The sequence below is a fragment of the Ursus americanus genome, chromosome 7 (genome assembly GCF_024610735.1).
Source record: "Ursus americanus isolate L20-20 chromosome 7, mUrsAme1.1.p, whole genome shotgun sequence".
Taxonomy (NCBI): domain Eukaryota; kingdom Metazoa; phylum Chordata; class Mammalia; order Carnivora; family Ursidae; genus Ursus; species Ursus americanus.
This window is the reverse complement of record NC_142133.1, coordinates 16,963,620-16,984,291: the sequence shown is the minus strand read 5'-3', so window position 1 is coordinate 16,984,291 and position 20,672 is coordinate 16,963,620. Positions and strand designations below refer to the sequence as shown.

Genomic DNA, 20,672 nt, shown 5'->3' with positions numbered 1-20,672 from the left:
CATTCACATTGTTGTACAATCATCACCACCATCTGTTTCCAGAACTTTTTCACCCTCCTCAACTTAAACACTACCCAGTAAACACACCCTATTCTCCCTCTCCCCAGCCTTCGGCGACCACTGCTCTAAATTTCCACCTCTACAAATCTGACTACTTTCAGTACCTCATATAAGTGGATCACACAATATTTGTCCTGTTTGTGACCGACTTATTTCACTTAGCATAACACTTTCAAGGTTCATCTATTTTGTAACATACATCAAAATTTCCTTTCTGTTTAAGACTGAATCATATTCCATTGTATATAGAAGCCATATCTCATTTGTCTGTTCATTACTGGACAGTGGGGTTGTTTACCCACTTTGGCTATTGTGAATAATGCTGCTATGAACATTAGTGTAGAAGTACCTGTTCGAGTCCCCACTTTCAATTCTTTTGGGGACACACCGTGTAGTGGAATTCCTGGATCATATGGTAATTCCATGTTTAATTTTTTGAGGAACTTCCCTACTGTTTTCTACAAAGCCTGTACCATTTTACATTTCTGCCCATAGTACACAAGGGTTCCAATTTCTCCCACATCCTCACCAACACTTCTTTTATATATATATATATATATATATATGTATATATATATATATATAATACATGTATATATTATATCATAATGGTTATAACGTAGTATCTCACTATGGTTTTGATTTGCATTTCCCTAATAATTCATGATGTTGAGCATCTTTTCATAAGCTATTGGCCATTTGTTTATCTTCTTTGGAGAAATAATCTATTCAAGTCCTTTGCCCATTTTTTAATTGGGTTGTTTGGATCTGTTGTTGTTGAGTATAAGTGTTCTTTATATGGCCTGTATGTTAATCCCTTGTCAGATATGTGGTTTGCAAACATTTTCTCCCATTGCATGAATTGCCAAATATTTTTACTTTCATTTACGTACCAGATCCTATAAATAATATGCTCAATCCTTCACCATGGAACTTTAGGAACACTCTCCCAAGCAGAGTTTCTTGATATAGACATTGAAACCATAGCTTAAAGACCAGAGGAGAAATTTTTATTGGGGGGCACCTGGGTGGCTCAGTCAGTTGGGCATCTGCCTTCGGCTCAGGTCATGATCCCAGGGTTCTGGGATCGAGTTCTGCATCACGCTCTCTTTTCAGTCTGCTTCTCCCTCTGTGCTTGTCCTCTCTCTCTCTCTCAAGTAAGTAAATAAAAATCTTTAAAAAAAAAAAGAAATTTTCATTGGCAAAATTTTTTCTTCTGATTTAAGTAATATGAAAAAAAAGACTTCAAACTTCCCCTACTCACAACATATATCAGTAAGGTATTTAATGTAGTAGCAAGTTGGAAAGTGCTTTTCTTTACCTGCTTATACAATAATTAGGTAGATTAACAGATTTGACAACAAAAGCTAAAGTTATATATGCCTGAGGGGAGAAACTAGAGACACTTTTTAAAAAATAACATTTCCTGTTTGTGCCTTGCCATTCACCATCCACAAAGGAAAAATGAACAAGCCATATCCTACCGGAGAGTAATCACCCTCTTCACAGGCAAACTGTTAAACTGCATAGGTGGAAATAACATTAAAAAAAAATACTGAGTGTCTGCTGGTCTTTCACTCAATCATTTATTTTATGAACTTGATATTTGGCTCTGTGTTAGGCACCGGAGCACAGAAATGAATGGACACAGTTCCTGATTTCAGGGAGCTCTCACTTGGGGGTGGGGGAGTGGTGGTTGGGGAATGACCAAGTAAACAGATAATTACAATACAATATGGTGAGTACCGGCGAGCTCTGAGGAGTGTTTCCATGTGGATAATTCACAGCTGACTTCTGTGAGGAATATCTCAGAAGTATCAAGTCTATTGCTAACACGTAGGGACTTATGAAATCCAGTATGAATATAAAACCTTATGAAATGTTAATTACTGTTATTACATTCTTGACATTCTTTTAGTACTAATAGGTAGGGTGTATAAACCACAAAGCATTTTGTGTCTAAAAAATTTTTTAATTTGTTTTCATCACCAAAATAATGCATTCTTCTTATAGAGTGTGCAAGCAATACCGAACTCACCAGAGTTAACCATCGTTAACAGCTCACTGTGTTCTAGTTCATCTAAAATAGCATCCTAAATCCGAAGGTGCTAAAAAGTGGAGAGAACAAAAGGATTTTAGTAAGTACTTGAAGTCTCGGGTCTATATGAGCAGAAGGCAGAGGCACTAAGGCAGTCCCGAGCCAACTGTACAGGAGAATTCGTAAGAAATCTGGCTTGGCATGATTAAAAGAGGATTATAGTCATTTTCATACCACTGTTTTATACTTCCAGGTGCTGTATATTACCCTAAGAATGTATGTTGCATTCCCCAAACCCCTGGCTCTTAGAAGATGCTTCCAAAGTTTGTGTTTCCAGAGTTGTACTTAGGACCTTCTGAATAGGTTAAGGACTACGATCATCACCATTCAGAAGCTTTATTCGGTATTACTCAAGTGAACCTTTGCCTGAAAGGAGATAAATCTCGTTTCTGAAACATTGGTCAATAAGTATATATTGGTCCCACGTGGACGGATATGAAGGAACATGTGACTTTTTTTTCATGCCTTGTCCCATATTTATTTTCTTTTCTAAAATCCAAAGGGTGTTATGGAATGAAAAATGTGGAGATGCAACCTGTCCAACTGTCAGGTCTCTTTGTTTTAGAAACACTAAGGAGAAAGCACAGTGTAACACAGCATAAGAGGAAAACTTGTGTACGGAGACCTAGGTTCTACTCTTAGCTCTACCACTAATTAGATGTGTAATTTTAGATAAATCACTTAACCTCTCTAGACCTCTGTTTCTCATCTCTAATTGCTCTATCTAGTTCATAGGTTATTGGGAAGATCAAAAGAAATCATAAATGTGGAAGCACTTCAAATAATGTAGCACGTGCATATTATAAGGTAGCGTTAATACACACGTTTCTCATTGGTCTGCAACGCCACTCTGAGACTCAGGCACAAGGAGCCCTTGCCCTGAGCCCTGTACTTCACAAACACAAACACAAACACACTCAACTCCATTAAACATCTATCAGCATGTTCCTAGTATGGCCTCAACACTGACAATAGCAACAATATTCTTTGGAGTGATTTAAAGATTATATACAGTGCTCTCCGGGTCTGACCTAAATGGGATCATCTTGATCAAATGCATATCAAATTTGACCTCACAGACATGCTGGTTAACAATGGAGACGCCATTTGAATGCTCTTAGAGAAGTAAGATTTAATTTAGACAAGATGGTGAGCTGCACTAGGATAGTTAAGTAAAATAATAGAGGATACTCAAATAAATAAGGAATTGTGGTCCATGGTGGAAAACATTTTTTATTTTGTGCTAACGACAGTTATTTGTATGGACTATTGCTTTCTATTAATGATGTTGGCAGAAACTTATATAAGACATAGATTTAAGCTTGCCTATTTCAATTTTTAAATAATTTAAAATACTTTTTAAATTTTTAGAGAAAATTATTTCTCTAAATAGAAAAATGCAAAATGTGAGGGATGCCGAGGTGGCTCAGTTGGTTAAGCAGCTGCCTTCGGCTCAGGTCATGATCCCACTCAATCCTGGGATCCAGTCCCACATCAGGCTCCCTGCTCAGTGGGGAGTCTGCTTCCCCCTCTGCCTGCCTCTCCCCCTGCTTGTCCTCTCTCTCTGTCTCTCTCTCTCTCTGACAAATAAATAAATAAAATCTTTAAAAAAATGCAAAATGTGACAAGTATAACAAAAATGATATTTTAATAAAATAACAGAAAATTGGAAGGAAATAAAAATGTTTGCATAATTATTAAGTTATTTGTATGCAACTACATATCTATATGTTATATATCTATATCTAGAGAGATAGACTATTTTCTAAGTATATATAATATTTATATGTCATATATATATTCTATTATATTATAGGTAGAGGTATAGTCCCCTATGAAGACAGATTTGAACAAATTGAACCACATATTTTTCATTTTGTTTTTCTTCATATCTCAGCATGGAAAAAGTTGAAAGAAGATTTAACACTGTATGGATATAGATATTGCTTATAAGCTGGTGGAAAAAAGTACAGGTGATAGAATTTTTATGATAAAATTAAAATTTTATGGTGTTTTCTGTGATAATCATCATTAGAGCAACCCCATTAAAGTGTTTGAACATGATATGTAAAATTTGTGGTTCATTTCCAAATATAAGTATTGATTTAAAAATTTTATTGACAATTCTAGTTGCTACTGCCTCAGCAGAACTAAATTTCTCCAATTCTAAAAAGCAAATTTTTTTTAAAGATTGTATTTATTTATTTGACAGAGAGAAAGAGAGAGCACAAGCAGGGGGAGCAGCAGGCAGAGGGAGAGGGAGAAGCAGGCTCCCCACGGAGCCGGGAGCCTGATGTGGGGCTCAATCCCAGGACTCTGGTATCATGACCCAAGCCGAAAGCAAATGCTTAACCGCTTAACCGACTGAGCCAGCCAGGTGCCCCTCAAAGCAAATTTTTAAAACATCTAATATTAAGGAATTACTTTCTTCATATGAAAATAGTATCAAAGTTAATTTTTTAAGAGGTCCTTTCTTCTAGAAATGCATATTGATACACTCATGTATAAATGGTAGAATATCTAGGATTTGCTTCAAAATAATCGGATATAGAGGGGCACCTGGGTGGCACAGCAGTTAAGCGTCTGCCTTCGGCTCAGGGCGTGATCCCGGCGTTATGGGATCGAGCCCCACATCAGGCTCCTCCGCTGGGAGCCTGCTTCTTCCTCTCCCACTCCCCCTGCTTGTGTTCCCTCTCTCGCTGGCTGTCTCTATCTCTGTCAAATAAATAAATAAAATCTTTATAGAAAAAAGGGGGGGCTTTAAAAAAATAATTGGATAGAGAGAGTTGGGGAGTATGGATGAAGCAAGACTGACTAAGAGTGAATAATTATTGAGGCTGGATGACAGGTACAGTGGATTTCTTTAGACTTTATATCTACATTTGTGAATGTTTATTTGTAAATGTTTTTAAATTTCCACATAAAAGTTAAACAAAAAGCTAAAAGGTACGTTGATTTAGGAAAAGTTTTGTTATTGGTGTCAACAGAACTCAAACTATGTGGATTATAACATTATAATTAGGGTTTTCCTGGAAAAAAGTACAAAATAAATACGTGGTAATTTATGACTTCGGTACATCTTATTACTCATCCAAACATCACAAGCCCGTCAACACAAAACCTAAGTGTATAAAAATAATTAAGCACAGTCATTTCTGCTGTTTAGCTGACTTTCAGTCATATAAAAACCATTGCCTTATATGTTAAAATTTTTTTTGTCATAATAAAGGTATATTTGTCAAGGAAGGTGGATAGAACACATTTATTTAATGGTTTTTTTACCTTGATTTAATACTTAATGATTTGTACCTATCGTATACAGCCCTCTACTTGCACTCTTGTCCTGGGTACTGCAAATGTTAAGGACAAGCATGCTCTCAGAATTTCCATTTTATTCTTTATTTTAACAACTAAGATGGTTTGGCAGGGAATACCTAGAAAATGCTTTCTTTTTCAACTTATAATTATTTCCCCCTATATATTTTAGGAAAGTATTGTGTATTTTTGCTCATATCATAAATGGGGCTCAGATATCTCTGAATGTTCCACCCATGGCAGTAACCACATGTGTTAATGGTTATGTTGACAGTCTGCCCTCTCCACAGACCAGTGACCAAACAGTCATCACCTTCTTGGCAAGAATAGATGAGATCGAGTTACAGTTGTTTTAGGGAAGACCTTAGGGATAGTTTGAGATAACTGGTCATCCATATGGAAAAGTTCTGGAGAGTTCTGTTCATAACCCTAGCCTCTTATTCAATACAAATGGCTTTAGGATGATTTGTGCAGAACGAAAGTTTATGAACCCTATTTTTTATACGATAGAGACTTTTAGCTTCATATTTTCTTAGCTTCCAATTCCCAAATGACATAATGTAAAGGGGTGAGGGGTGGGGTAAGATAATTACCCAGACAACGATTAGTCTAGATGACCAACAAACAAATAGTTTGTTTTGTCTAAACTATTCATATATTCCTACTCAAAAGTCCTTTTTCTGCTTGAATTAGCTGTGTGACAGCTCCAGTCTTCACATACCATGTTGGACTCAAAAAAACTTATCTCCAGTGAAGTATGGTCATACCACAGCTCTCCAATTCTAAGACACTTTTGATTGTAGGATTGACCAAAAATGTAGTAACCACTTTTTTAGGAGATAAAAGAAAAAGACTGTAAAACTAATTCTTTAAACACCAAAATGGGGGGGGGGGTGAAGGTGGGAGAGTATGTCTTCAAATTGAGAAAACACTAAAATATTATTTTTTGAAGTGCACTTTAGAGTAAGAAAGTTATTATAACTCTTATGGGAGGCCTTGGGGAGTGATGGGAGTCAGAGAAAGGTGTACATGCGGGTCATTATGTAGGAACAGCACGGTGGCCCTCTGCTCTGGTCAGAAAGGCATGAGAGCATGAGGACTTGGCAGGAAGGACACCGAGAGTAGGGAGAAGGCGCTTGAAAGCAGTCATGGGTCATGCACGAATGGTGCGTAAAGACACATTCCATTACATTAGGAAACTTGCCTGTGGCTGGCTCTGCCTCCAAATGATCCTAAATAACCAGAAACCAACAAGAAGTTATCAAGGTGAGGCCTCAGTTCTGTAACTTATCCCCTTAGGTTCTTGTCAAAACCTAACCACCAGGCAAAGCACAGACCTTTCGGCTAGCCTGCTTGAGAAACAGGGCTGAGTGTTCTACCTCCCGGGACATTAAAAATTACATTTAATCTCATTTTAGTGGAATGTTAAAATATTTTTAATTCTGTATGCTAAGAAATGCAAAATGTTTTGAGACTAAATACCAGAGAGTATAGTCATTAGGTGTTACTGTGTTTCCCCAATAATTGGCTCCTTTCCTATAATGGATGAATCTCTGTTTCAAAATGGAAAAATAAACAGTAAACAAATTCCTTACATAAAGGTCATATGAGCTCTTTGTAACCAGAATGAGGTATTTCAGTAAGTTTACTGAGTACCTGGTATTTTGTTCAGGTGGCTTGCTTCACTCTATAAATGCCAACAACTAGTGCTTAGAAGTCTAACTATTATAATGGTCACTTTCAGGTAATAATTGCATCCTTATTCTGTGGGGGAAAAAACAACATAGAAGTTGTGAACACCATGTGGCTAAACAGGAAAAATAAATATCTTTTAACAATTTGGGAATTGGAACAGTGTTTGAAGACAGAGAATAGAAAAGGGAAGGAGGTATTCCAGATTTTCTTGAAAATTTTGATTCTGCCTTCACCACTTTCAAAGTCTAAATGGGTACAAACTGCTACAAAACATCTCTGTGCCTCCATATTCCTCATTCCCAACTCCTGTCTAAGTAGAGAGAACACTTTGGTTTTTATGTGTCCTTCAATTTTTTAAGTCCTGGGCAAGAAGATACCAGATGGCAATTGAAGGTATTGCCTCTTTCGTTCATTAAACTCCTACTATGTGCCAGCCATTGTGCTGGACATCATGGAACCCAAGATGACTAAGATAAAGTCCCTACTCTTCAGAAGCTTTAATGTGGTGTGGAGAGAGTCATCAGGGGTTGGGACCAGACAGGTAAACAAATCATTAAGCTACTGGGTATTGATTACAGGTAGGGAGTAGCAAACAGTATTACCAAAATCAGCCTGTGGTGTGTGTCTTGGGGGCGGGAGGTGGGGCAGTGGTGGTGCACTGGAAGACGTTCCTGGGAAGAAAAGACACAGTTTAAAGTCTTAACCAATGAGTAGAAATTAGCCAGATGAAATGCAGCAAAGGAATGCGGAAGAGTCTTCTTGGCAGAAGGGACAGAAATAAAATTGGCAGAGATCAGTGAGTCATTAGATGGGGGCTGGTTCAAAAAGAGAGGAATCTTATAGATGGGCAGGTGGTGGCTGCAAAGGCACAGGCAGAACAGTAAAAGCCGGGTTTTAATTCGATTTTTCTTCTGTCAGCTCTGCTTTGGGGAACACCCCTTTTGTCCTGACCCAGGTCATGGCTTCTAACCAGGCACCAGTGAAGAATAGGCCAGTAACCAATCTCACCCTCTGGGGTTGGCACTTTGGCAAGTTACCACCTTTCTAGCTTCCTCCTTGCTCTCCATCTCTGACATTCATTCCTGATAAGCCTCTTTATTCAGTGCATTTTGCTGCTTGTTGGCTGGTGTTCCAGATGTCTAATAGCCAGTTACATTAAACTTACCTTTATACTTACTGATCTTTCTTAGCTAGAAAGAATACACTTACTCAAAATAAGATCTTAGGTTTTTTTTTTTTTCTTTTAATGATTTTCAAAGAAATAGCCAAGAGCCAAGGGCTAAGGGCCAAGAAAGCCAATAATAAGGATAATAGCTACAAAAATGGACTTTCGTTGGTTGTCTCCTTCGTGTCTCAGTTCTGCCCTCTCTCCCCCACAGTCTCTTGATTGTCATTGAGGAATCCACCTCTCCCCACGCAGCCCATGTACTTCCGGGGATGCTGACCCACTGCCTGGTTAGTTTAAACCGACCATCACACTCCATCATCCCATGCACAAATTTCGGTGCCAGGGCAGGCATGTGATTTAAGCAAGTGAATATCAGGATACTTGCTAGGCCGCGGGGACCAGGTCATTCTCTTTAGATGTGAATGCGGGAACATGTACTTTTCGGAGCTGTAGGTGGCCATCTTGTGATCATGAGAGTCGCTGGTTTTACGATAAAGCTAGTGATGCAGAGGGCAGAGTGGAAAGATGGAAAGAAACTGAGCCCTTAGTGACTAAAGGCTTAAACAATCCTTAGTGAAATAAACTAATCCAAAAAGCCTACCCTACCTCTGGACTTTTCAGTTTCATGAACATTCCCTTGTTTAAACCAGTTTGAGTTGTGTCTTTTTGGTACTTGCAACATGAAATACTCTATGCCATAGTTACTATTTGTTGAGCACCTACTATGTGCCAGGCATTGCAGTGTGCATTCTACAGGCGAATTTTTACAACAATATTTTTTCTTTTTCTTTTTCTTTTTTTTTTTACAGTTGTGGTAAGATACACATAACATAAAATTGCCCATTTTAACCTTTTATAAGTGTAGAATTCAGTGACAATATGTGTAACCATTACCACTATCTACTTTCAATTATAATGACATTTTGAGGTGGGTATTAACATCCTCATTGTACCAAAAAGGAAATTGATCCTCAGAGAGGAACGTTACCCAAATCAGACCATAGCTAGTTGTAGAGTTGGGATGTAAACCGAAGGCTGTGTGACTGCAAAGCCTAGGTTTTTTCTACTTCATTATAGTGCCAGATTAAATTATCAAGCAAGGAAACAGGAAGTCTTGGTCAAATTATCAGCCTAGGGTCCAGATTAGATCTTGGGAGGTGCAGATTCAACAAACAGGATACACGGTAAGGTGATCAGAATCCGAATCATCAAAGGTTGGACACTAGACGTAGAAGTCAAGGGAATAGGGAAAGACATTTGGGTTCAAGAAGTAAGGTTTGAAAGGGGTCTCAACAGTGGACGCTTCAAGAATATCTGGTTGTATTTGCTCACCCAACCCTGGTTTGTAGGTGAAAAATTCTTGCCCTGCCCACTTATTTCCCAAAGGATTTTGACCTGAAGACTAAAACAAACTGTATTCTAAAAGAAAAAATACCCTCAATTCTATGTTAAACATTCATTAAAATAAGTCACATAATAAAGTTGACCTATATGAAAAGGGAGACACATCCTGTCGTGGGGCCTGTTCCTTTAAATGAGGTCTGTAATGACTGGAAAGCTCTATTACCTTCTTGTTAGGACAAGATGGATTCCAAGTAGTGTTTCCTTAAAAAAAAAAAAAAAAATTTAAAAAAAATTACAAGCTTCTATGCTAAAAGCTATCCACCTTTGATGAGTATCTCTTAATTGTTTACTTTTTAACTAAGGGTTTTTAACTAGGGTCATTAGAACTCCAGGGTGTTTCATCTGTTGATCTGTTTGTTTTCAAAAGTCTGACTCCTTTCATTTGTGATCCTAGGTAAGTAGTAGCTTGGAGGGTTCTACTTATACAAAAAGATCAGTTCCTTAATTTTCAATTTCCGTAAGTGTAAATTTTTGCAGTGTCATAGGCTCTCTTGAAGTGGGGGAGGGGAAGTTATGAGAATGGATTGGGTAAGACTCCCCACTGGTTCACACCCCAAAACCTGAGCCTCCACACCAAGGCCCCTTCTCCAGTTGTGTAGTGAACAAAAATACACCATTTTCTCAACAATTATTTAAGAGCTGACCTTAATGACTCACTGCATACTGAATAGAAATATGACGGGGCAGGAGCTTCATAAAGCCAAAGTTACTTGACATGGTTGACACATGTATGAGGCTTATCACCCTTCTCCCTCTAAAGCAGCATTGAGGGAGTGACCATCCATCATATGTGTGGGCAGTCTGTTTGGCGATACAGTATTTTGGAAAATAAAACAAAAAACTTATTTTTTTCTTTAAAAGTTTGTGTGGATTTTAATAGACTTTCTTTAGACCAGTTTTAGGTTCACAGGAAAATTGAGCAGAAAGTAGGATATTTCCCATATACCCCCTGCCATACACAGGTATAACCTCCCCCACCAGAGAGGTGGTACATTTGTTAAAATTGATGAACCTATAATGACATGTTCTAATCACCCAAAGTGCATAGTTTACTGGGCATTAGGATTCACTCTTGGTGTTGTACATTCTATGGGTTTAGACAAATTGAAAATGACATGAATCCACCATTACAGTATCACACAGAGTAGTTCAAAAAATCCTCTGTGCTCTGCCTATCACACCCTCTTCCTCCCTAACCCCTGGCAACCATTGATCAGTACTGTCTCCATAGTTTTGCCATTTCCTGAATGCCATATAGTTGGACTCATACAGTACGTAGCCTTTCCAGATTGTCTTCTTTCACTTAGTAATATGCATTTAAGATTCCTTGATGTCTTTTCATGGCTTGATAGCTCATTTCTCTTTAGTGCTGAATAATATTCCACTGTCTTGATGTATCCCAGTGCGTTTACCCACCGGAGAAAGCACTGCAGAGTAGTGAGCCGTAGAAGGGACACTGCTCCCTTCTCTGGGACCCCAGGGTCCCAGAAAGCGCTGGCTTTGAAGTCAGCCATGGTAGCAAACCCGCTCACGCATGCATGACCTTGAGCGGCTTATTTCACCCTCCCGCCTACTGAAAGACATTTGGTTGCTTCCAAGTTTTGGCAATTATGAATAAGCTGCTATAAACATCTGTGTGCAGGTTTTTGTGTAGACGTAAGTTTTTAACTCCTTGGGTAAATACCAACAATCGTGATTACTACATCTTATGGTAAGAGTATGTTTCAGGTTTTTTTTGTTCTATTTCTCTTAAGATTTTATTTATTTATTTCTCAGAGAGAGAGAGAGCACACACACAAGCAGGGGGAGCGGCAGGCAGAGAAGCAGGCTCCTTGCTGAGCAAGGGGTGCAATGCGGGACTCTATCCCAGGACCCTGGGATCATGACATGAGCAGAAGGCAGACACTTAACCGACTGAGCCACTCAGGCGTCCCAAGAGTATGTTTCATTTTGTAAGAAACCACCGAACTGTTTTCTGAAGTCGCTGCACCATGTTGCACTCCCACCTGCAATATACAAGAGTTTCTGTTGCTCCTCACCTCCCCAGCATTTGCTGTGGTCAGCTTCCTGGATTTTGGCTGTTCTAATAGGTGTGGAGTGAGTCTCCTTATCTTTTCAATTTTTACCCTTGTCCTCTCCACCCCCAGCACTCCTTGCAATAGCCTGTCTTTTCAAATGGACCCATGGAATCCGAGGGCTGTGTAGTAGGTGGCACAAACAAAGCAACATTCGATAAATGACTGAGTGAAAGGCTGAGAAAGGACTGGCTTGAGTCATGGGAGCCCTGAGGAAAGGAGTCATCTGGCACCCTTTCAAACCAATATTCTTTAAATAGCTGAGGGCAGAGAAAAATTCATTTTCTATTAATATAAAATATATAGCTCTTTATGGTTAAAATAAAGAATTTATTACATGCTTTGAATATAACAATATTTCCACTTATTTGGAATTGTCTTTCATTTCACATTTTTCATTCATTTATAACTTGAACAGCAATAGTTACTCACCAAGCACAGAGGTAAATTATAACTACAAAATCTTGCTCAAAATATATTTACATGGTCTTGTGTTCTTTTCCAGTTTATATGTCACAAAAACAGTTCTAACTTTTCTGAAGTTCTTGTTCTTTTTTCATTTTTCTTTTGGGAATTTCTGAGCTAGGCAACATCTTGTAAGACACATTCATGGCTTTAAGATGTAGAAAATAACCATCTGTCCCCCCAAACAGTGTAAAAATTGGGGGTAGAATTCCAAATTCAAATGCTACCCTGCCTCTTCTACTGATCAACTTACGTGAGGGAACAATGCATGCCTGTGTCTATGCCCCAGTGAGAACCCCAGTGCCATTTAATGAGTAAGCAGACAAATGCCCAAACTTAAAGCTTGGATCAAGGCTGGCAGAGGTCAGGAGGTCGAAGTGAGGCCTCTTGCTTTTCCAACGCCAAATCTAAATCCTGTGACCCCCTCAAGTATGCCAGAAGAAAGAAGAGTAGGAGTGAGGATAAGAACAAGACTTACAGAGAGAGGTATGAATAGCTGAGCACAAGTCCACCGACCTGACCAGCTGCCAGGATGATGTTGGCCTTCCAGACCTACGGAGTTGAGAACAGGAAGGGGAGAGGGGACAACGAGGCCTCCTGACCGGAGATAGCCCATTCCTACCACCCTACCCTCACTCCCCTGGAGACAATAGGTGCAAAGCAGCCTGCTGCTCCTCAGGGTAGGAAATAAAAAAGCAGGCGGTAGGGCTCGTAAGAAAGGAAAGTATCTTTCAATATTATGATCCTTCCCTCTAGTGAAGTGTCCCCCAGAATCTCTGACCAGACGAATCACTTCTTCCATGCGGAGGCTCTAAGAAGGAGGTAAATAGAAGCAAAAGTTGGAGTGGAAGTTTCCTCATTTCTGAGCTCTGGCAGAAAAGCTGAACAACCCCCCACGTAGCCCATTGTTTATTTTCTCTTTAACAACTGGCTTAATAAGCAAACGTTTGTTCAGCCAAGGTTGTCCAACTAAGAGAGATCAGCAGCTCCCTTGGTCATTACCAGCTCCTCGCTATAGCCTCCTGGGACCACTGAGATACACAGTTAAGCTGGTCCCCCTTAGAGTTTCCGTAACGGGTCACAACAGATCATTAATCAATTTAAATTCAAGGCCGCACTGTACCCTCCGCCAAATATTCACTCCCCAGTGCATTTCCCATCTGAAATCATACCTAGTCATACTGTCCAAAACTGGTCAACAGAGAAGATTACTTTCAAAAGTCCAAATAAAACAACAAAGAATGATTGAAAATGGAAAGATGACAATAATAACAACAGAGAAATTCAATCCAAAATGAATTCCTCTTTCTTTCGTAAATTGAACTCCAAAGACTTTAAAAGTCCAATTACTCTTCTCCCTGGTTTCCTGAGCCTTTCAGCCCCTGTCAGAAGATTCTCCTTCCAGGCCCTTGGGGTTTGGGTTCCGCTGGCAGCCACTGCACCCTGAGCCTCCTTCCTGAAGGTGTAGCACCTTCGGCACCTTCAAAATGTAGTAACTCACCCAAATCTCTCAAGTCCCACAAATGTAGAAGCAAATGTGACTTTTGCAGGGACAGCATTTTGCAAGCAAGATGATGTTCCTAGGACCCTGTGAAGACAGCCCCTCGTTGCTGTTGCCTATCAGAGACGGCCGCAGACTGAGTGCTACCTGGGGGAGAGAATGATACACGGGAAACAAAAGATGAAGAGAGAACAGCTTTTTGGTTTCCGCCTTGCAGGGGTGCCCATTAGAACATGTCAATTTTCCAACTGCTACATGTGAATTTAAATTCAGTTGCAATAAACTTCCAAACTCTGGCATAGAACACAGTTGCTTTTAATAAGGACATAGTTGACTTCCTATACAACATCTTCCTCCTTCTCCTCAAAAAACTGAATTTTTTTCTATGGACTCCCATTTTCTCCATCCGTCTGACCACATCTGAAGCTATCGGGGAAAGTCTGATTGGTCTAAGAGTAATCCTCATCCTTGCCAGAGATTCATTCAAGAAGGGACATAGAACGCAATTAGGTACAAAGAGATATGAAGAGGTTTTCAGCGCCAGCATCTCTGAAGTCTAGATCATACCCAAATCTTCTTCTTTCTCTTCCAATGTTTTGAACACTTCTATTTCCATTTCCCTTTTGAAATCTGGTGTTCGTAGCCTGAAAGACCAATGTCAAATGGAGCCTGGTCTCTGTCAGATGACATAGCTTCCTTCATCCATGGGTGAACACAGCCCCCATTTATAACAGGTGACCCTGTAGTCCACACTTATAAACCTTGCAGCTGCTCTTCTTTGCACTTGTCCACTCCAGGCCCAAGACTTTTTAAACTTTATGACCCAGCTGCTGCCCGCTGTTTCCTGCTCTAGAACTCTTTAGGTCTATTAACCTTGCTGGCAAGATCTGCTTTCCTGAAATGTATCTTAGCTGGATTATCACTCTCCACAGATTCCTGAATCTGAAGCTTCTATTGATGCTTCCAGAAATGATTGTCTCAGGACCACAGAGGGGTCTAAAATGTCCCCTGACATACGCTCCCCCCCCAAACCCCACTTCCTCCAGCTTTCAGATTCTCCAGTCCTTGAGTAACTTACACTACTTCGTGTATTAATTTCTGCCACTTCTTTCTCTGCTCTGTTCCATGTCTTTCTATCATTCCGATTCCTGTCAAGGCCCAAGTGAGTTTTTAAATTCTAACCTGTTACTTAAACACAGCCAATTCTTCCACTCACACAGATAAACCTCCAACTGCTGTCACCTTTCTTTTTCTTGCTAGGCCTACGTGTTCGTTTCCTGACCTAATCCTTAGACTTTCACTTGAGAGGCTCCCTAGTGAAAAAATGCTGGAGCATTCTGCAGCTGCCATAAGATGCTCAGTTCAGATACTGCCTGAGTGGGGGAATCCTGCAGGGAGGTCTCCCACCAACCCCTGCATGATCTGCACCTGCTGTCATTCTGCCCAACTCTTCCCTTCGGTGTTGTCTTCAATGTACCTTGTAAAAAATTTCTAGTAGTATCCATTTTCTAGGCACATTTCCTTATAACAAGAGCCTTACCTGCCTCCCTACATACAATGTCTATGTAGTTTCTTTTTTTCAAGATTTTATTTGTTTATTTTCAAAAGGATGGAGGGGGGAGGGGCAGAGGAAAAGGGAGAGAGAGAATCTCAAGCAGACTCCCAGCTCAGCGTGGAGTCTGACGTGGGGCTCTACCTCACTACCCCAAGATCACGAGCGGAGCGGAAACCAAGAGTCGAACACTTGACCGACTGGGCCACCCAGGCGTCCCGTGTCTGTGTAGTTTTGAAAGTCATCAAGTAAGGCCTGAAATAACACCAGCACCAATGTCAATAGCCACAGTGGCTGACAGTTTACTGAGTCCCCACTACGCACCAAGCACGGTTCTCAGCATACTATAGGTATTGATTTACTCAGTCTTCACAACAATCCCATGAAGGAAGGACTATTATCACCCCCATTTTACAGATGCGGAAACTAAAGCACAGAGAGGGTAAGTAATTCGCCCAAAGCTAGACAGCTAGTAAATGGCAGCGCTCCCTGTTAGTGTTCTGCTCTGACATCCACCCACACATTGGTCACCTACCAGTTCTTCCATAGTATAACACACTTCTACCGTTTGGCCTCATCTTCTCTCAATACTTGGAAATTGGCTTCTGCTTTTAAAAAGCAAAAATAAAGATTTACAACTGCCTATCACAGCCCATCCTAAACCTTGCACATAATTAATTTTTTTAAGTGCTATGTCTCTATTATTCCACAGGGAAGGGTATTAAAGTTCAAATCTATAACTCTTTAAAGATAACCTCTATTACAAGTATCATTGGACTGCGTGCTTACCAGGTTTTCCCACATATACATTAAATTTAAATCCTTAGTTCCAAGTTAATTTTCACTAACTGATAAAATATTATCTGAGCATGTACTAAAGAATGAATTTCTGCAGCTTAGTGAGATAAGTCATTCATACTCTAACAAGGATATTTTAAACAGCTGGTTATTCCTTCAGGAAAACCATATTCAGATCAAACTAATTTCCTAAATGACATAAAAGGAGTGAGCAGCTCTGAGGTGTCTTATGTAACTGACTGAGTGCTGATGGCTTGGGACTAGATGATGGGATGACAGAGGAAAGGGAGGCTGAATCTTTGACATGGTAAAAATTGCCATTTAAAAATCACAGTAAATATCACCTGCCAGGTTTAAAATGATTAAAGGGCTTATTTTTTTTCATACTCCTATTGTGATAGGTTTCATAAACAAATAATTTTAAGTACACTAACCTGTTAAGCACCAGTAATTAGTTGAAAAAAACAAACACAAATGTTCTCAAAGAGAGAGCAAACCCTGAGGGAATTTAGTCCTCTGAAATTTATGCTAAGTGTCTACGGCACTCATTCTGGGAGACTCCCATCCCAGATAAAACCCCCTTTACGTTTTTCTCCTATTTTCTATCACACATAATTTCTATAATGGCTAATTGACAGGACTGTTTACTAACACAGGTGGACCTGGCAATGGATAACGCTATCTGGAATACTTGGGGGTTTTCATGGAAGAACTGAGCCTATAAACACCTGTGAATGGAATGGGCACAGTACTGGCACACAGTAACTTTGCCACTAAGTAGTTATGGGATTTGTTTTTGTCACCTTACCTCTTTGAACTTCAGCTTCCCAGTCTGTCAAATACAGGAATGAGAATTAAATGATCTGCAAGGCCCATTCTAACAACTCCCAAGTTCCGCAATTTTAAGATGGCTTTGAAAACTTCTGCACAAAGATTCAAACATTTAATCCCATAAGATAGACTAAAAATATGGTATGGGGATAGGATGATATTTTTTGTTATCTCCCAATAGATGTTCCAATATCATTAAACTAGTTTCTCTCTTGCACTCCATCAGCCATCATGGCTCCAAGAAAGGGAGCACAGCAGATGCCATCACAAGAATAAACAGGATATGGTACATAAAGAAAGCTCCTGACATGTGAGAAGGAGAAAAATTCATCTCTTGTAGCTCTGAGGGATGATGTTAAGAAGAAAGGGGCACAAGGAAGAGGTAATCAGACCCAGTGTGCTTACCTTCCACTCCTTCTTAGGGTGGAAACTACAGTTGGAGGTATATAGTTCACATAGATTTGGGAAAATCCAAGGAAACCAGGGATAGTGGTTGGCATCCCTGAGCATGCCTGTGAAAAGCTGAGTCCTCTAGAAACTCAGCTTTCAGCTTGATGGCATGTTCAATATGACATAGGGAGAATAATGCAACATTGGTGGAGGGAGACGGCTCAATAGATAAGCTCAAAGCAAGGCTCCCGGCTCATCAAGGCCTACATGTGGTATTCAGGGAATCCAGAAGCTCCCATATATCTCGGTGAGAAGAGAGAGTGGCACTGTGAGAATCAATGGACCGGCAGAGACCTGGGGTCAGTCAGAACTGAGGCTGCACTACATACAGCGAATGGCTCCTGTATGTACTTCAGTAAAGGAACCACCAGCATGGTATCTCAAAAAAACCCAGAAACAACCTATTTTACCTCTGAGGCTATCAGTCCTGTGTTCAGACCATTGCAGCCACTCCACACCTTGTGTAGATAACACAAGCGGTGGCAAGCGTGGCTTCCCTGATGCCATGTAGGCCTTCCCCTCCCTCAGGGCTGCTATCAACCCACTAGTCACTGTATAAATTAGAAAAAGACACTTCCTTTCTCAAGACACTTTACTTCCACCTATCAGAAAATCTTCATAATATACTGGTTTTGTTAGAACAAGGCATCATACTGTCACATGCCAGAGAACTGTCATAATAAACTTAAAAATCTAGGATGCCAAAGATATGAAATCTATTCACCTTATACAGCAACCCTCAACCCCCATATGTATCTTGGAATGAGAGGGAGGTGGGTAAATCCTAAAGATTCAACATTTACGTTAAAAAAGAAAGAGAGAGATAATGTGGGGACTTGAGAAGGTTAAACATTAAGAAAATAAGCAAGCTATATTTTCTTTGTACATCTGAATGAATGTAAGTAAATCTTTGCCTCTGCCGTGCCAAAATTACAAAGCTTTATGCCCAAGATTTTTGCCTTTTATGTTTATTTTTGGTATTTCCCACAGCACCTTACATAGTAATGCAGATGGAACAGAAGGAACCAATAAGTGCTTGTTGAATAGAAAATTTTTAGAAAAATCAAAATTATGGATCCACCTATATATAATAGCAAGTGATTTCTCTCCCTCCCCTTATATTTATTTGAACCAAATCTAAAATTTTACCCATTGGCACCTAGCTAAGAACCATAAAAATGTGGAGTTCTTCAGTTGTTTCCTAACGAACCCCTTCCTCAAATATTTTTTTGGAGAAGGAAACTTAATATCTAAGTTTCAACATTTTCAGGACCAAAGAAAGATCATCTCAAAACTACAGAATTTTTAAAAGTTGAAAACAGGATTATGTCATCCAAAATAAGTTCTTACTAAAAGGTGAGGAACCTTCATTATCTAGAAAGGTAATTTGCCTACAATCACATCATCAAATCAGGGATTCAAACACCCTGCACAATAATGGCTCATCTCTCCTTGCCCCTTACCCCCCTCTTTTCCCAAGTACACACTTTTCGCCTCTCAGCCTTACTTTATCATACTTTGTAAACCGCTTAATTATCTATCTCAAACCTAGACAGCAATTGATCAAACTCAAGAGAGAAATCACCCAAAGGACTGAAAACCAGAGAATCAGGTAAACTGCTAGTTTTACCACATTCATAAAATGATAAACAAAAGGGAGAGCGGAGCGAATTGAGAGAGGGTACTTTTTCCGTCTTCACAACAAAAGCTAGGGAATAAAAACGCGTTTTCCTTGGGGACAGATTATACTGAGGAGACCAGATACAGATACAAAAGATAATTCCTCTTGGGGTTTTTTTCTTTTCCTTTGAGTTTATGGGATCTAAAAAAAAATTTTTTTTTGATCACATAAACAATCACAACCTCAGCACATTCCCTCCTTTTCTCACATACTATTTTCCTGAACATTATATAGGCGACGTTTCCAAAAAATAAATTGACCAAGGGTCTATTGCCTATTTACCAAAACCTTTTCAAGACTTAGGTGACTCCTCTTAGGCTACGATTAGGAAAGTGCTCCAAACTTCGGTTACAAGCTGAAAGCTCAGTGAATTGTATCGCCAAGGTTTGCAAATACCCTCAGCTGGGCTAAAGGGCACAGAATCTCTAGCGCTCCCTACAGCTCACACTTTGAACCTACCTACCACAGAAAACGCGAGTTACCAATGATCGGCTCCCTTGCTCCACTTTTTTTTCTGCTTAAAAAAATCGGGTGAAGGGGGGGACTGAAAAGGCGAACCAAAGGATTAATCACTTCTCCCCATTACATCAGCAGCCCCCGCCCTTTCCTCCGAGCACCTCCTCTCCTAGAATCGTCGCTACGCACTAGCGCTCTCTTCGCCCACCCCCCGCTCTATTATATGCCCTGATACCTCCCCATTATCACCCGCCCCACCACACTCCCCCTTCCCTCCTTCCCCCTCCTTGGCGAGGGAGGGAGGAAACCCGAGAGAGGAAACAGGGCGTTGAAGGAAGGGACTTCGCCATAAGAGCGGAGGCCCCATTGGCCTGAAGGTTGTATGGGATCTCTCCATTGGCTGCTTGGCTGGAATCCCCGCCCCTCTGCTTCCCCGCCCATTCACCCCTCCCCCCGCCGCCCCGCGGCCCTCCCCCGCGCCCCTGGCCAGCCCCACGGCGGGGAGGGACCCACTGGGCGAGTGGAGGCTTCGGCGGTGTCAATGGCTCCTCCTGCCACGGAGCAGCAGCAGAAGCAGCGGCGACGGGGTTGAGGAGGAGGAGGAGGAGGAGGAAAGGTTCCTTTAAGGAGGAGGAACGACGACGCCTCTTTTTCCCTCTATCTCCTCCCTTCACACTCATTTCCCCTTCGCCGAGAGAAGGGGGGGAGGAGAGAGAAGAGGCCGAAGAAAGAAAAAATTCCTCACAGAAATCTCTTTCAGGGGGTGTGGGGGGGAGGAAGAGGGAAAAAAAAAAAGAGCCGGGCGCCCCCTGCTCCCTCCCTCCCTTCTCTCCCTCTCTTCTCCTCCTTCTCCCTTCCTCGCCCGCCCGCCCACTCCCCCCCGCCGCCGGAGACGCCGCTCGGGAGTCGGCGGGACCGGAGTCTGTCTCCTCACCCGCCGACGCCGCGCTTCGCCTCGGGATCCCCAGGCGGGCGGACGCCCTTTCTTTCTTTCTCTCGCTCTGCCCGTCTTTCTGTCTCCGTCCCTCGCGGCCGCCCCGCCCGGCGGCCTCGGCCTTCCCCGTGCGTCAGGCCCGCCCGGCCTTGCTCGGTCTCTGTCTCCGCGGGCCTTTCTCTTGACTCG

The 20,672-nt window shown here is 41.0% G+C and overlaps 1 long non-coding RNA gene across 1 annotated transcript; it reads right to left on the bottom strand.

Moving 5' to 3' along the window:
• Positions 1–1,061: 1,061 nt before the first annotated feature.
• On the bottom strand, positions 1,062–20,624 carry LOC148109633 (uncharacterized). The gene is made up of 3 exons (XR_015725172.1): positions 20,484–20,624; positions 2,099–2,168; positions 1,062–1,233 (listed from the first exon to the last, which is right to left on the bottom strand). It is a non-coding gene; the product is annotated as an uncharacterized LOC148109633 (long non-coding RNA).
• Positions 20,625–20,672: the final 48 nt, after the last annotated feature.